At 38.0% G+C, this 15,587-nt stretch overlaps 1 pseudogene; it reads left to right on the plus strand.

The window, feature by feature from the left end:
• Nucleotides 1-321: 321 nt before the first annotated feature.
• Nucleotides 322-15,139, plus strand: LOC113889411 (annotated as a pseudogene).
• Nucleotides 15,140-15,587: the final 448 nt, after the last annotated feature.

A 15,587-nucleotide genomic window follows, 5' to 3' on the forward strand; every position in this document is an offset into this window, starting at 1 on the left:
GGGTATTGGTATAATTTCCAAGAGCTATCTTATCACCACAGGAAAAACACAGAGCTAACCACAGTTCCTATTCTTATTCAGAGCAATTTTGCTTTGAAATTTTCAAGGTTCTTGTAATTTTTACTTGAGTAAAAACCATGTTAGCTTTTTTAATTTTTTCCTTCATTATAAAATGTGAGTTGTTTTCTACCATTTTCCACACAGAGAACATGAAAAACACCTAATTTCATGAGTCCAGTAAACAGGTTAATAGTAATAGCTGCAAAGGTTTTCAAAGACCTGTGATGTAATACTTTGTATTTCCTTCATGTCATCTTTTAACAGTTAGACCTGATAATTATACACCAGCAGGTGGAGCTTCTTGGAAGTAAGTACATTCTGTAATTATTAAAATTGTTAAATCATTAAAATTATTAAAGTATTTTATAAAGTTAAATGTTTAGGAGAGAATTAAATAAAAAAGAGCACTAGGTCTATTTTTTTTCTGGGAAAGGTTTTTTAATTTATTTTTTTAATTGAAGGATAATTGCTTTACAGAATTGTGTTGTTTTTTGTCAAACACCAACATGAATCAGCCATAGGTATACATATGTCCCCTCCCTGTTGGACCTCTCTCCCACTGAAAGTAAAATTATTAGTCTGATATACATAAGCCTAAAAGCATAAAACTCCCCAAATCTTTGATGATATTGTCATTAGGAATGTAATATTGTTTTTAATCTTGAAGTAATAAAAGCTACTTGGTCATTTCCATGGCTGTTAATAATTTAAATTTTCTTAACAATTTCAGACATGGAAATTGAGGCTGAGACCAACAAAAAACCATCAAAATAAAGTTCTACTGTTTTATCATACTGTCAGTGATTCATCAAAAAACCAAGTCATTTAACAGGGCACAAATTTATAATGCTGAATACTCAAATTACTTGAGTATGTTTGTCCTTAATATTCTAGATAACACCTAAAGTATGTCAAAATTGAAATAAATAGATAGCATGAAGCTGTAGTTCAGTTCAGTTCAGTCAATCAGTCGTGTCCGACTCTTTGCGACCCCCATGAATCGCAGCACACCAGGCCTCCCTGTCCATTCACCCAACTCCCGAGTTCACTCAGACTCAAGTCCATCGAGTTCAGGGATCCATCCCAGGACATCTCTCCTCTGGCGTCCCCTTCTCCTCCTGCCCCTAATCCCTCCCAGCATCAGAGTCTTTTCCAATGAGTTCAACTCTTCGCATGAGGTGGCCCAAAGTACTGGAGTTTTCAGCTTTAGCATCATTCCTGCCAAAGACATCCCAGGGCTGATCTCCTTCAGAATGGACTGGTTAGATCTCCTTGCAGTCCAAGGGACTCTCAAGAGTCTTCTCCAATACCAAATTTCAAAAAGCATCAGTTTCTTCGGCTCTCAGCCTTCTTCACAGTCCAACTCTCACATCCATACATGACCACAGGAAAAACCATAGCCTTGACTAGACAGACCTTTGTTGGCAAAGTGATGTCTCTGCTTTTCAATATGCTATCTGGGTTGGTCATAACTTTTCTTCCAAGGAGTAAGCGTCCTTCAATTTCATGGCTGCAGTCACCATCTGCAGTGATTTTGGAGCCCGGAAAAATTAAAGTCTGACACTGTTTCCACTGTTTCCCCATCTATTTCCCATGAAGTGATGGGACCAGATGCCATGATCTTCGTTTTCTGAATGTTGAGCTTTAAGCCAACTTTTTCACTCTCCACTTTCATTTTCATCAAGAGGCTTTTTAGTTCCTCTTCACTTTCTGCCATAAAGGGTGGTGTTATCTGCATATCTGAGGTTATTGATATTTCTCCCAGCAATCTTGATTCAAGCTTGTGCTTCTTCCAGTCCAGCGTTCTCATGATGTACTCTGCATATAAGTTAAATAAGCAGGGTGACAATATACAGCCTTGACGTACTCCTTTTCCTATTTGGAAGCAGTCTGTTGTTCCATGTCCAGTTCATAGATATAGTAGTACCAAATAGATTTTTAGATAGAATCATTAGTTTCACTGTGAGTTGTCCCAGTAAATTCCATAACAATGACAGAATAATTTGAGTATGATCCTTCTTTAGAGCATTGCTTCCCTAGTTGTAAAGTACCACAAGTGTCCAAATAAGTCATATAACTGGAATCAAAATTTATCAATTGCACAGCTCTTTTCGCAGAGTCTGCTTTGATTTCTATGGCTAAATCCTCAAAATTTAGAGTACAGAAATAGATTTGTCTGAAGAAGATACCATGTACTTAATAACTAACCAGTCATGCTGCTTTCTTCTAATAACACTACTATTTTACTCATATAAAGGTTTGATACTAAGCAGTAGCATGATTTTGATAATTTTTTTTTTTTGCTCCATTAGTGATACTGGGCACTGAGACCGCCAACAAATATGAGATTAAAAACAGCTTGGGACAAAGAATAACTTGCAGTGGAGGAAAGCATCTGCTTCAACCGTCCTTTTTGTTCCACTCTTGCGATCATGCGTTCTGAAGATCACCGATAACTTCAGGTCAAGAGGTGATTACAGTCAACAGGCCCTTGAGGTGTAACAGCTGCTGGTGCCCTTGCTACCTACAGAGGTTAGTCACTGACCTGGGTGTGCTTTTATTTTCCACAATTGGAAAAGGTTAGCAATTATTTCTTTAATAAATGACATGCAGCTGGCGATACAAGGTCATTAACCTTTCAATTGTTGACTTAGAATGTTGCTCCTTTAAGATCAGAAACAGCTTAAGGATTTGGTGATTCACTAATTTTTTTTTTTTTTCATTTCCAATGAAAAACTATAGTGGCTTCCGTGGTGGTAACTTGGAAAGACAGCTCATGTATCATGTAAATGAGACACATCCTCCTGAATCTCTGTATTAGCTAGGTAATATCTGTAAGTTCCACCATTAAGCAGATCTACTCTTCATCTTCTCATTGGTACAAAGTTCAGGGAGTGCTGAGTGATACTAAACTCTCCTAAAGGAATCTCCTGGGTCAGTATTATTTTTAGAACAGTATCTCATGTTCCATTTACCCATTTATGACAAACTTCAAGGTTCAGCAAAGAGTGTGTTATTCTTCTAGAGGGAATCATTTGATTATTATATTTTAAATATATAATAGATTTTTATCACCTTTTAGTAAATGTATAGTAATAACTTTCATGGACATGATGCAGTTAAGTTTATGTGGAATATATACCTACTTTGATTTCTTTGATATCAGGAACCTCTAAGTGAGAAGAAATAGATTTTACTCTCTACATTTTGCAATAGAGGAAACTGAGGCTTAGAGGGGCCTCACCTATGATCACACGTCTAGAATATATCGTAAGAGGGATTTGATCCAGGTATCTTTTTTCAAACCCAAGTTTCTTTATTGAGGACCTATGTATAAATATTGTACTTAGCACAATGGGAAGTAAATATTAATACAGAACTCTCCTTAAGTAGAGAAGTTTCTAACAATATATGTTGAAGCTAATTCTGCAACTCTTTATAGGCAATTATCTGGTCAAGTGATAGGATTGCTAAGGTACTCAAATTCTTGCAGCCCAAGAATTTTCATCCTTTTACTGGGGATATTCAATATCTAATATGCCCCAAGATGCTAAAGTCAGTATAACCCAGAATATGCACCCATTATAACATTTCTGACAGTTAATATTTTATTTCAAAGTAACCCCATGTCGACGACAGAGGATGAGATGGCTGGATGGCATCACCAACTCGATGGATGTCGGTTTGAGTGAACTCCGGGAGTTGGTGATGGACAGGGAGGCCTGGCGTGGTGCGATTCATGGAGTCGCAAAGAGTCAGACACGACTGAGTGACTGAACTGAACTGAACTGAACCCCATGTCACATAAATTAAACATAGGATGCATCCTAATACTGATTAGTATTTTTAATTTGGTTGAAATCAAATCAATTACTTTAGAAGTGATCCTAGAACAAATCTATGTAATTCCTAAGAAGTCTTGTTGAGAATACCTTTATCTATCCAAAAACACTACAGACATGCACATAAAACTATGAATTTAACAAGAAAAGACAAAGAGAGATCAGATGAATGGGAGTTGGCCTTGATTTAAAAGCAAACAATATTCATCATTTTCACCCACTCCAGCTTATTTTATTAATACAAAGTATTTGAATTGGCTAAATAATATGTTGAAATACAGTATTATGGACAATTAAGAAATTAGGGGGATGAATGATAATGGAGCAAAAATACTAGTCAGCTCTGAAAATGCAAATGATATTCTTTTTAATGCTTTGGACAAAAATGAAACAGAAATCACATTGGTGTGTAACAACTGTAACTCTGCAAGAAGCATTTGTTAGCACAGAGAAGCTGAAGTTGATAAATCAAGAGGAAAAAAAAATTATAAGAATCAAGAAGTGAGGCTTAAAAATAGATGTGTGTTGTGACAACACCAAGAGGGGATAAATATGAAGTATACTTATAGGAAACAACTTCAATGCTTGTCCAACTATTGTACTTGGAACAGACATGGCAAAGAAGCCAGTATCCCCAGGGTCAGAAGACAGGCCTGGGGTAGGTTTTCCTTAGGGAATGAAGATCAAAAGACATGGACTTTTAGTGGCTCATGAGAATCTATACAGTGAATTTCTTTGTTTTCTAAAAATTATTTTAAAAATCCAGTATAGCATAGAAGCAGATATTTAGAATCTTTTATATACTGTTTAGAAGTAAGCAGACAAAAAAAAAAAAAGAAGTAAGCAGACATTATAGTAAATTAAAATACAATAACCTTAGGAAATCTTATTTTATTATTATCTCTTCCTACAGTTAGAAATCCAAGCCCCTCCTGGTTCTATAGTTGGTTATGTTGCACAGAAGTGGGGACCCCTTTCTGCCTAAAATTCACAATCCAAAATGCAAACAAAGAAGATATTTTGAAAATTGTTGGTCCTGGTGCAACATGTGGCTGTTTTGGCGATGTGGATTTTGAGGTATGATTGACAAATGAAGGACTGTTTCACTTAGGTCCTGATTTTTTGCAACATAATTCAATTTTTTAAATGTTCAAATCAATGAAATATTTCTGAAATAAATTCAGAAAATAATATATTTGTGAAATAATGGAATAAGTAATATTGTACATGCCCATAATAACTCATAATTCCAGAGATATAAGTTCAAGAATTTTTTTTTAGAACATACTACAAAAATTTGATGTGTGTGGAATTATAGCACCTATGGTATAAAGCAAATATATTTAGTTTAGAATCACTGAAATCACATCTTCTTTCCTATATCCTGGTGGTAACATATCCCAAATCTGATCTCAAGAGCACACTCCATTAAAATATCATTAATTTAAAAGCTATGTAAGTAAGACTTGCTAACTTCATTTTGTATAACAATCTATTCTCATATAAACATATGTGTGTAAATCAGAAAGCAGTAAGTACTTGCAAATTCCAATGTGTAATATGAACTATCTTAGCAGCTTTGTTCATTGCTAGGTGGTGTCCAATGCTTTGTGACCCATGGACTGCAAGCATGCCAGCCTTCCGTATCTTTCACGATCTCCCAGAGTTTGCTCAATTCACATCCATTGAGTTGGTGATGCTATCTAAACACCTCATTTTCTGCTGCCCTCTTTTCCTTTTCCTTAACAGTTTGCCTAGAAATAAATCTTAGAGGAAATAGTCTAAAGTATGTACTTCCTCAATTATAAGGCTTATTTTTATTCTATACTCTTAGGAAAGTTATGCCAAGAATTTTTGGAGTTATGACAGCCCATTTTGTAAAATGTACATTGTATTCTAGGTGAGTCATGTGCCCTGAAATCCTGTAAACTTAATGTCCTATGTGAGATACACATGAATGAATAGAGTGAATAAACAAAAAAGAAATACATACTTTAGACTATTTCCTCTAAGATTTATTTCTAGGAAAACTGTTAAGGAAAAGGAAAAGAGGGCAGCAGAGAATGAGATGGTTAGATAGCATCACCAACTCAATGGATGTGAATTTGAGCAAAATATTATACAGTGGAAGTGAGAAATAGATTTAAGGGACTAGATCTGATAGATAGAGTGCCTGATGAACTATGGACTGAGGTTTGTGACATTGTGCAGGAGACAGGGATCAAGACCATCCCCATGGAAAAGAAATGCAAAAAAGCAAAATGGCTGTCTGAAAAGGACTTACAAATAGCTGTGAAAAGAAGAGAGGTGAAAAGCAAAGGAGAAAGGAAAGATATAAGCATCTGAATGCAGAGCTCCAAAGAATAGCAAGAAGAAGAAAAAAAAAAAGCCTTCCTCAGTGTTCAATGCAAAGAAATAGAGGAAAACAACAAAATGGGAAAGACTAGAGATCTCTTCAAGAAAATTAGAGATACAAAGGGAACATTTCATGCGAAAATGGGCTCAATAAAGGACAGAAATGGTATGGACCTAACAGAAGCAGAAGATATTAAGAAGACGTGGCAAGAATACACAGAAGAACTGTACAAAAAAGATCTTCATGACCCAACTAATCACGATGGTGTGATCACTCACCTAGAGCCAGACATCCTAGAATGTGAAGTCAAGTGGGCCTTAGAAAGCATCACTACGAACAAAGCTAGTGGAGGTGATGGAATTCCAGTTGAGCTATTTCAAATCCTGAAAGGTGATGCTGTGAAAGTGCTGCACTCAATATGCAAGCAATTTGGAAAACTCAGCAGTGGCCACAGGACTGGAAAAGGTCAGTTTTCATTCCAATTCCAAAGAAAGGCAATGCCAAAGAATGCTCAACTACCCGCACAATTGCACTCATCTCACATGCTAAGTAAAGTAATGCTCAAATTCTCCAAGCCAGGCTTCAGCAGTACGTGAACCATGAACTTCCAGATGTTCAAGCTGGTTTTAGAAAAGGCAGAGGAACTAGAGATCAAATTGCCAACATCCGCTGGATCATTGAAAAAGCAAGAGAGTTCCAGAAAAAACATCTATTTCTTCTTTAATTGACTCAGTCAAAGCCTTTGACTGTGTAGATCACAATAAACTGTGGAAAATTCTTCAAGAGATGGGAATACCAGACCACCTGACCTGCCTCTTGGGAAACCTATATACAGGTCAGGAAGCACCAGGTTCAATGCACGATGCTGGATGCTTGGGGCTGGTGCACTGGGACGACCCAGAGGGATGGTTATGGGGAGGGAGGAGGGAGGAGGGTTCAGGATGGGGAACACATGAGAAATAAAAAAAAAAAAAAAAAAGAACTGGACATGGAACAACAGACTGGTTCCAAATAGGAAAAGGAGTACGTCAAGGCTGTATATTGTCATCCTGCTTATTTAACTTCTATGCAGAGCACATCATGAGAAATGCTGGGCTGGAAGAAGCACAAGCCTGGAATCAAGATTGCTGGGAAAATATCAATAACCTCAGATATGCAGATTACAAACCATCCTTATGGCAGAAAGTGAAGAGGAACTAAAAAGCCTCTTGATGAAAGTGAAAGTGGAGAGTGAAAAAGTTGGCTTAATGCTCAATATTCAGAAAACTAAGATCATGGCATCTGGTCCCATCACTTCATGGGAAATAGATGGGGAAACAGTGGAAACAGTGTCAGACTTTATTTTGGGGGGATCCAAAATCACTGCAGATAGTGACTGCAGCCATAAAATTAAAAGATGCTTACTCCTTGGAAGGAAAGTTATGACCAACTTAGATAGCATATTAAAAAGCAGAGACATTACTTTTGCCAACAAGGTCTGTCTAGTCAAGGCTATGGTTTTTCCCAGTGGTCATGTATGGATGTGAGAGTTGCACTGTGAAGAAAGCTGAGTGCAAAGAATTGATGCTTTTGAACTGTGGTGTTGGAGAAGACTCTTGAGAGTCCCTTGGACTGCAAGGAGACCCAACCAGTCCATTCTAAAGGAAATCAGCCCTGGGTGTTCTTTGGAAGGAATGATGCTAAAGCTGAATGATGCTAAAGCTGAAACTCCAGTTAACTTTGGCCACCGCATGTGAAGAGTTGACTCATTGGAAAAGACTCTGATGCTTTGGAAGGGAATGGGGGCAGGAGCAGAAGGGGACGATAGAGGATGAGATGGCTGATGGCATCACCGACTCGATGGACCCTGAGTCTGGGTGAACTCCAGGAGTTGGTGATGGACAGAGAGGCCTGGCGTGCTGCAGTTCATGGGTTGCAAAGAGTCGAACAACTGACTGAGCGACTGAACTGAACTGAACTGAACTGAACTGAACTGAACTAAGAGTTTTAATATTTATGGTATTGTTTTTTAGTCGCTAAGTCATGTCCTACTCTTTGGGCAAACCCATTGACTGTAGCTTTTTCAGGCTCCTCTATCCATGGGATTCTCCACTCAAGAATACTGGAGTGGGTTACCATTTCCTTTTCCAGTGGATCTTCCTGACCCAGGGATCAAACCACATCGTCCTGCATTGGCAGGTGGATTCTTTACCAGTAAGCCACCATAAATCCCATTTATGGTATAGAGATGACCCTAAGTAACTTCCTTTATTTTCTATCTTCTACTTCCACACAGAAAGTGAAAGTTTATATCACTTTAAGCCTTTGAATGAGAAACAGGGCAAGTAAATGAATAGTGGATAGTTTAATTCTAGATTCCTTCTAGTTGAAAAGAACTATAGACTTTTTCATGTGAAATTATTAGTCTGATTTATGTGGTACATTAGCCCAGAGAAGTTTTCAAATGAAAAATAGGACTTAGGTTAGTTATAAAGGAATGACCTTGTAAATTGTCTGAGTATAACACAAAAATGAAATTAAGCAATGACTTGTAATATCTTCAAGAGATGGGAATACCAGGCCACCTGACCTGCCTCCTGAGTAATCTGTGTGCAGGTCAAGAAACAACAGTTAGAACTGAAAATGGAACCACAGACTTGTTCCAAATCAGGAAAGGAGCATATCAAGGCTATATATTGTCACCCCTGCTTATTTAACTTATATGCAGAGTACATCATGAGAAATGCTGGAATGGATGAAGCATAAGCTGGAATCTAGATTGCTGAAAAAATATCAATAACCTCAGATACACAGATGACACCACCCTTAACGGCAGAAAGTGAAGAAGAACTAAAGAGCCTCTTAATGAAAGTGAAGAGGAGAGTGAAAAAGTTGGCTTAAAACTCAACATTCAGAAAACTAAGATCATGGCATCTGGTCCCATCACTTCAATGGGCAAATAGATGGGGAAACAATGGAAACAGTGGAAGATTTTATTTTTGGGGGCTCCAAAATCACTGCAGATGGTGATTGGCAGCCATGAATTAAAAGACACTTGCTCCCTTGGAATAAAATTTATTACCAACCTAGACAGCATATTAAAAAAGCAGACATTACTTGGCCAAAAAAGGTCCATCTAGTTAAAAGCTATGGCTTTTCCAGTAGTCATGTATGGATGTTACAGTTGGACTATAAAGAAAGCTGAGCACCAAAAGAATTGATGCTTTTGAACTGTGGTGTTGGAGAAGACTCTTGAGAATCTCTTGGACTGCAAAGGAGATCCAACCAGTCTATCCTAAAGGAATCAGTCCTGATATTCGCTGGAGAGAACTTATGCTGAAGCTGAAACTCCAATACTTTGGCCACCTGATGTGAAGAACTGACTCATTGGAAAAGACCCTGATGCTGGGAAAGATTGAAGGGGGGAGGAGAAGGGGATGACAGAGGAGGAGATGGTTGGATGGCATCACTGACTCAATGGACGTGAGTTTGAGTAACTCTGGGAGTTGGTGATGGACAGGGGAGGGCTGGCATGCTGCAGTCCATGGGGTCACAAAGAGTCAGACACAACTGAGTGACTGAAGTGAACTGATAATATTTAAGCAATCAGTAATTATAAAATTTATACCAATAAAAAAATAAATTATACTTGGAAATTAATTTTATCTAAAAATTTCCTCTAAAATCTTTCTCAAAAATATTCTTTCTTTGTTTCTTTTTCTTTTTTTTTTTTGCATGAAGAATTCAGATTTAAAAATATGGACCTCAGGTAGAAGGATTAATCATCATGGTTAGACTATGTAATTTAAACTATGTACCTGCTGCCATCTTGTGGGAGTCTGGCCTTAATTACTTATTGCAGTTAAATTTCAATCCGCATACAGAAAGGAGAAAAAAAGATTATGATGGTTAAAAAAAATGTCAGAAAAAACAAAATTCCTGAATAACAAACTGGAAAGTTTAAATTTACAAACCTAAGATTATATAAGGAATGAGTGCATTGATTGTCATTTAAAGATGATGAAATAAAATTATTCTTATATGTCATGAAGTAAACATGGAAAAAATGTAAAATCATAGGTTTCACCTTCAAATTTACAGCCTCTTATTTTCTTTTCAAAGGTGAAGACCATTAATGAAAGCTTACAATTGAAAGATTTCCAAGTACTGGTCAGGCTTTGTGACGATGTTTTTCACCAATGCTGACAACTTTGGGATTCACGTTCCTGCGGACCTCGATGGTGACAGTCAAAGCAGCCATGATTGGTGCTAGCTTTCTGTTTGTAAGTGTGGTCTTAAAGATTGAGGTGGTTATTTCTTTCCTTTTCACTTGTCAGTTATTACAGAGCCCATCCCGTTTCACATAGTTTTTATTACCCCACAGAGTCAGTTTTAATACACGGAAGGCTTAGTTTGTGGCCAACAGTGTTTAGAAGTCAGAATGTAACAGCCTGCATTCATATTGGGTAGCCTCCTCCAGTGGGCCCTCAAACCCCCTCTTCTCAAGGATGGATTCCCTATCTACATCCTACTCATCGTTTCTCAATATTTGAATTAGCCTTCTCTTTCGACTTTCAACTTTTTCTTATTTTTCACTTCCAGTGAAAAATATGTAAACACAAATAATCACATTATTTATCCTGGGTAAGGTTCAGGGCTGTTTAATTGCTTACCAAGGAGTCAGTGTGATATTCAAAATGTGAAAAGTGCAGTTTTTCTTGCCCTTCCTAATAACTACACAGGTACGTGAGTAAACAGAGATGAGTTAATATATAGCAGTTTCTATTATTACAAAGATATATATGTCTTTGTCCTTTTCTTCTCAATTTAACATTTCATCAAAAACATTTCTTCTAGATTGCTGATGAAAGAATCGAAGTCAAGTGATACTTGTGCCAAACTCTGACCTGATTTTCTCTGTTCCCCCACTTTCCTTCTAATTTTTCCCTCATTGCTTTACCTTTTTTCAGCTCTTGCACTCACAAAAGTTCATGGAATTTTAAAGTAAACCTTCATTCTTCCTCTCATGTTATTCCTTCAAGGCTTTAGGATCCTAAATCTTTATGGTTATGTTAATATGTGCTACTGTGGGCAAAAAAGTGGTCCTATTTACTTAGGCTCTTCTAGAGACACCTTGAGAGTTATATTAAACTAAAAATAATTCCTTGGTGATGCCATTCATAGATACTTAGAGTTTAATTAAAAATAAATATAGTAGCACTTTTTCTGACAACAGCTTTAGAGAAATTATTTTAACTTATTGATTCCCTATCATGGGTAGAGATAGAATTAATATCAATACACAGAGTGCTAGGCTTTTATACTAAGTTGTCTCTTACTTCTCATTTCATCTATAAATGTAACCAAGTCCAGTCAATCTTTCCTGTCACCACATACTTTTTCATTTTCCATTCTCCTTATCTGTTTAACAAGGCTTTTAATTTGTCACTTCCTACTCCCTTCTGTTTTTTGACCATTCTGTATTTTGACACCAAACATACCATGCACATAACATACTCCCACCCCTTTTCCCAAAACCTTAATTTGACCTTCTGGTTAGTCCCCTTATTTAATGTTTATATTAAAAATATATTACCTTTAATCTGCCCTGCTGCTGCTGCTTATTTAGTTGCTAATTATGTCCAACTCTTTTGCATCCACATGGGCTATAGCCCACCAGGCTCCTCTGTCCATGGATTTCCCAGTCAAGAATACTGGAGTAGGTTGCATTTTCTTCTCCAGGGGATCTTTCCTGACCAAAGAATCAAACTTGTGTCTCCTGCTTGGCAGGAGGATTCTTTAACCACACTGAGCCGCCAAGGAAGCCTTTAATCTGCCCTACACATGTATTTTATATATTAATAACAAGCTGATGGCAAAAATGTCAACAATTCCCTATGACTATAGCACTGATTTGATTTAGGTCATACCTGAATGGTCTAGTGATTTTCCCTACTTTCTTCAATTTAAGTCTGAATTTGGCAATAAGGAGCTCATGATCTGAGCCACAGCCAGCTCCCGGTCTTGTTTTTGCTGACTGTATAGAGATTCTCCATCTTTGGCTGCAAAGAATATAATCAATCTGATTTCGGTGTTGACAATCTGGTGATGTCCACATGTAGAGTCTTCTCTTGTGTTGTTGGAAGAGGGTGTTTGCTATGACCAGTGCGTTCTCTTGGCAAAACTCTATTAGCTTTGCCCTGCTTCATTCCGTATTCCAAGGCCAAATTTGCCTGTTACTCCAGGTGTTTCTTGACTTCCTACTTTTGCATTCCAGTCCCCTATAATGAAAAGGACATCTTTTTTGGGTGATAGTTCTAAAAGGTCTTGTAGGTCTTCATAGAACCATTCAACTTCAGCTTCTTCAGCGTTACTGGTTGGGGCATAGACTTGGATTACTGTGATATTGAATGGTTTGCTTTGGAAACAACAGAGATCATTCTGTTGTTTTTGAGATTGCATCCAAGTACTGCATTTGGATCTTATGTTGACTATGATGGCTACTCCATTTCTTCTAAGGGATTCTTGCCCACAGTAGTAGATATAATGGTCATCTGAGTTAAATTCACCCTTTCCAGTCCATTTTAGTTCGCTGATTCCTAGAATGTTGACGTTCACTCTTGCCATCTCCTGTTTGACCACTTCCAATTTGCCTTTATTCATGGACCTGGCATGGGAAATAGATGGGGAAACAGTGGAAACAGTGTCAGACTTTATTTTTGGGGGCTCCAAAATCACTGCAGATGGTGACTGCAGCCATGAAATTAAAAGACGCTTACTCCTTGGAAGGAAAGTTATGACCAACCTAGATAGCATATTGAAAAGCAGAGACATTACTTTGCCACAAAAGTTCCGTCTAGTCAAAGCTATGGTTTTTCCAATGGTCATATATGGATGTGAGGGTTGGATTGTGAAGAAAGCTGAGCACTGAAGAATTGATGCTTTTGAACTGTGGTGTTGGAGAAGACTCTTGAGAGTCCCTTGGATTGCAAGGAGATCCAACCAGTCCATTCTAAAGGAGATCAGCCCTGGGTGTTCTTTGGAAGGAATGATGCTAAGGCTGAAACTCCAGTACTTTGGTCACCTCATGTGAAGAGTTGACTCATTGGAAAAGACTCTGATGCTGGGAGGGATTGGAGCAGGAGGAAGAAGGGGACGAGGATGAGGTGAGGTGGATGAGGTGAGGATGAGGTGGCTGGATGATGGCCTCACTGACTCAATGGACGTGAGTCTGTGTGAACTCGGGAGTTGGTGATGGACAGGGAGGCCTGGCGTACTGCGATTCATGGGGTCGCAAAGAGTCGGACACGACTGAGCGACTGAACTGAACTGATAGCACACTGACTGGAAGTAACACCCTGATTATCTGAAAGATAACTTTTTACTCCAGGGTCTTAGAGAGAAACACACTTACTGAGACTATCAGACAGCATTCCATCCATTGCTTTTCTTTTCCTTTTTACCAATAATATTATAAAATATTTGCACTTTGCTCTTGGTCAATATTGAAGAAGAAAATGGCAACCCACTCCAGTATTCTTGCCTGAATTCCATGGGCAAAGGAGCCTGGCAGGCTACAGTCCATGGAATCACAAAGAGTCAGACATAACTGAATGACTATCACTCACCCTTGGCCAATATAGCTTTTAAAACAATTTGTCACCAAGAATTATGTTTTTAATTTGTAAATGCTGTCTCCATTTTATTACCTTGTGGTCAGAAATCTTTAGAAGTTGCTGATTGGAGGATATTCCCTGATCCAAACAGCAAAACTCACAAGTATTCACAAGTAATTTGGTCTTTTGTTTGAGACTGCTGCTGCTGCTGCTGCTGCTAAGTCGCTTCAGTTGTGTCTGATTCTGTGCGACCCCATAGATGGCAGCCCACCAGGCTCCCCCGTCCCTAGGATTCTCCAGGCAAGAACATTGGAGTGGTTTGCCATTTCCTTCTCCAATACATGAAACTGAAAAGTGAAAGTGAAGTCTACCACTGCAAATCCACCAAGTTCCCTCAGGTATAGTTTTCAGTACTTTCTCAGATGAAAGCTGAGTTACCAACCACATGGTCCATGATGACATGTCTTACTCTTGTTTAAAGGTCCGTGTCTATTACAGCTTCTCATGATGACCCAGACTATCCAAAAATCTAATTTTAAAAACTCTTGACCACCCCCAAATTTTGCCTGGTGATATCATTCTGATTCAAATAAGCTTTCCAAGTTACTTGCTGCTGCTGCTGCTAAGTCACATCAGTCATGTCCGACTCTGCGACCCCATAGATGGCAGCCATCAGGCTCCCCCGTCCCTGGGATTCTCCAGGCAAGAACACTGGAGTGGGTTGCCATTTCCTTCTCCAATGCATGAAAGTGAAAGTGAAAAGTGAAAGTGAAGTCGCTCAGTTGTGTCCGACTCCTAGCGACCCCATGGACTGCATCCCACCAGGCTCCTCCATCCTTGGATTTTCCAGGCAAGAGTACTGGAGTGGGTTGCCATTGCCTTCTCCGTTCCAGGTTACTTAAACTCTGCTAATTAGATATGTGAGTGTCATGAAGCTTAAAACTTTCCGATTTTTCTCCTCCTGATAAATCACATGTTCCTGGAACACCACTGGGAAACATAATTGCCTTATATAATCAAAGCTTCCATGTAAGACTCTTGATCTTAATTGTTGTTTTTTTGTCAATTCACTCATATTCCATTTATTTATTTGTAGGATTTTATGTTCTTTGAACATTCACTGGCTGGATTATAACAAGCAAGATGACAAAAACAATAAAATATGCAGAATGTATTTCAGTAAGTAAAAGGCAAGTTTAAATGATCTCTTTCCCTTTGAAGAGGTCTATATTTGACGCTGTCTAATTCTTTTTCATTTTCTTTTAGAAATCCCCTGGGCTCTGGATTTCATTCTGAATGGTTTGACTATTGGCTTTTTTCTTTTTTTGTAACAAAATGTTAATTACTATATTTATTAAAGCATAATGTAATGAAGCAATTATCTGCTTATGAATGCATGATAACTAAAGACAAGATGACTGACCGTAGCACAGTGGTGCTTTGAGAGATTACCATTCTTTCTTTTTATCCTTTTGAAGTTATTGCATGGTAAGCATGAAAGATGAGAGCTAAGGCTTGCAGCATCACTGATGAAAATTCAATGTTTAGAGAGCACTTTGAAGTTTTTCTGGTAGAAGTACTGGTTACTAATCAAAAGGACAGGGTTTCTAAAGTATTTTTTCATAAGCAGTCTTTTCTGCTTTGTTTATTAATCTTCTTATAGTAGAGAGACATTTTTACATTATAATGAAAAAGCTAAAAGTTGGGTAAATAATAGGTTTAAAGATGAGACAG

Source organism: Bos indicus x Bos taurus, unplaced genomic scaffold (genome assembly GCF_003369695.1).
Source record: "Bos indicus x Bos taurus breed Angus x Brahman F1 hybrid unplaced genomic scaffold, Bos_hybrid_MaternalHap_v2.0 tig00478924_arrow_arrow_obj, whole genome shotgun sequence".
NCBI lineage: Eukaryota > Metazoa > Chordata > Mammalia > Artiodactyla > Bovidae > Bos > Bos indicus x Bos taurus.